Below are 2,092 nucleotides of genomic sequence, written 5' to 3' on the forward strand. Positions count from 1 at the left end.
CTTTTTGGTTTGCATATCTGATCTATTTTCCAATTGGATTTGAAATCTGTGATTTTCTTTGACAAAGCAAAGTTAAATTGAGGTCAGAATTACTCTAAAGGGACAAAAGTATACCAACTTTACATGATGGTGTAAAAATATTCCTATAAATTGGTTTCTTCATCCTTTGGCCTTCATTTTAGGTATCAGAATATCACAAGGCAGGCTGAGTTATATGATATAGGATTAGAGCAGTAATTTCCAGTTTCAGTAGAACAGAGGTAGGGCCAAGGCATCCCTAGGTGATTCTGATTCTCAACTAGATTTGGGAAACACAGGGTTAGGTAGGGGTTGGTTATATGTGGTTTCGTGGGTGGAACAGTCAAAAGCTTGGGGACTAGGTATTGTGAATTCGAATTATAGCACTAGCCCATGGGTGCTATGGTTGAAATGACTGGAGGTCTCAGGGATTGATTTGTCCTCATTTGTGAGATGAGGAATGTGATGCTTGAGTACAAATGAAATTTGTTGAGAATTTATAGCAGTCTTGTGAATGGTTTAAGAGGTGGGCCAAGTAATGCAGTTTTTTTCTTAGTAGAGAAAAAAGAGATAGCCACACATTTTTTTTTTTCAGTTCCTACTGTAAAATCTATCACAACATAGGTGTCTGGTCAGCACCTGTGCATAACAACTTTCTGTGCTCTAATCAACTCAGTAGATAGAAAGCTGAGTACCAGTGGTCAAATGGTATTTGATTTTTGGCAGTTTTGTTTTTTTTGTTTTACAGTAAACCCTGTGATAAAATCTAAGATAATGTTAAAACTTTAAAAGTAAATATTATGTATGCTGCAGTCTTGGCCATGTACTTTTTAAGCTAGCCCTTCAAAGAAGTTTGTTCAGGATAGGAAAACAAATTTTTTTAGTTATTTGTAAACTTATTTTTTAGTGTTTATGTTTAATGGAGAGACTTAATTTCATTTATGATACTAGGAGCAAATGTTTTTCATGATTAAGAAAACCCTTTTATCAGTAGCTATGAACTCTGAAAAACAATTAAAAAAATAATATATATATAAGCAGAGAACACTGGAGTAAAATATTTCAAGAGTTATTAGTTTAAACAGAAAAACGCTCATTTAAAGCCTTTATATTTCTGCTTCATTTCATTTTGGGAGCTTTAGTTGATAACAGAAGGGGTTTACAACTACTTCCAACTTATATCACTAAAGGTTTATAGCAAATAATGGCAGAAACATCATTTTCCGTAAGATGTCTTTGTACCTTCATTGAAGTGCTGTTCGATTATCCACTGGAGGCACTGTAAATCTTATCCAAGTTTAGCACTTGCTCCTTGAATCATGTTGGAGCTGGAACCACACCTTATTATCACATTCCTATGAATGTCGCTTGAATGAAAAGCTGAGTGGTCTAGACTTTAATGTCTTATTCTTTCCCGTAAGCTAGGATTTTCATGATAATCTTTAGTAAAAAATTCATTTGTATAAGAATGTGCTGAGCAATATCTAGATTAGCAATAAGGCAATCTGGGGCCTCAACGTGAAAGGCCATAATGTGAAAATGTTTTATAAATTGAGTGCAATACAAATGTAGTGTGTGATGAATAGCACTTCACTGCTTCCTAAAGTCCAACAAGTTTTTTTGTGCTCTCTTCATTCTTTCTTACCTGGTTCTCATTTTCACTTTTTCCTATTACCTTGTTGTCCCTCCCCTTTTTTCTTTTTCTTGCCTTGGTCTAGCCTGCGGTATCTAATAACATCTATAGATAGGTCTTTATTGGGAGTTTCTGGATTAAAGAAAGTAACCTCACATCTGGACCATATAAAGAACATAAGTCCTATCCATACATAACCACTACACCATTATACATAAGCAAAAGAGGGCATCAGGTGTTTTCTTTGAACTTATTCCCTTGTGTTCTGCAGATCGGAGAGACCTTGCCTCACTAAACAGGAAAAAAGCATTTTAAACAAAAACATTTAGTTACTTATATTCGTGTCAAAAGAAGGTATAATAACTCAAATAAGATTTGTGACCAGAGAATGTTCTGATCAATGATACCATCTATACCTTGTAAAGAGCACAGGTTAGAGAT

The sequence above is a fragment of the Pteropus vampyrus genome, unplaced genomic scaffold, assembly GCF_000151845.1.
Source record: "Pteropus vampyrus isolate Shadow unplaced genomic scaffold, Pvam_2.0 Scaffold19, whole genome shotgun sequence".
NCBI lineage: Eukaryota > Metazoa > Chordata > Mammalia > Chiroptera > Pteropodidae > Pteropus > Pteropus vampyrus.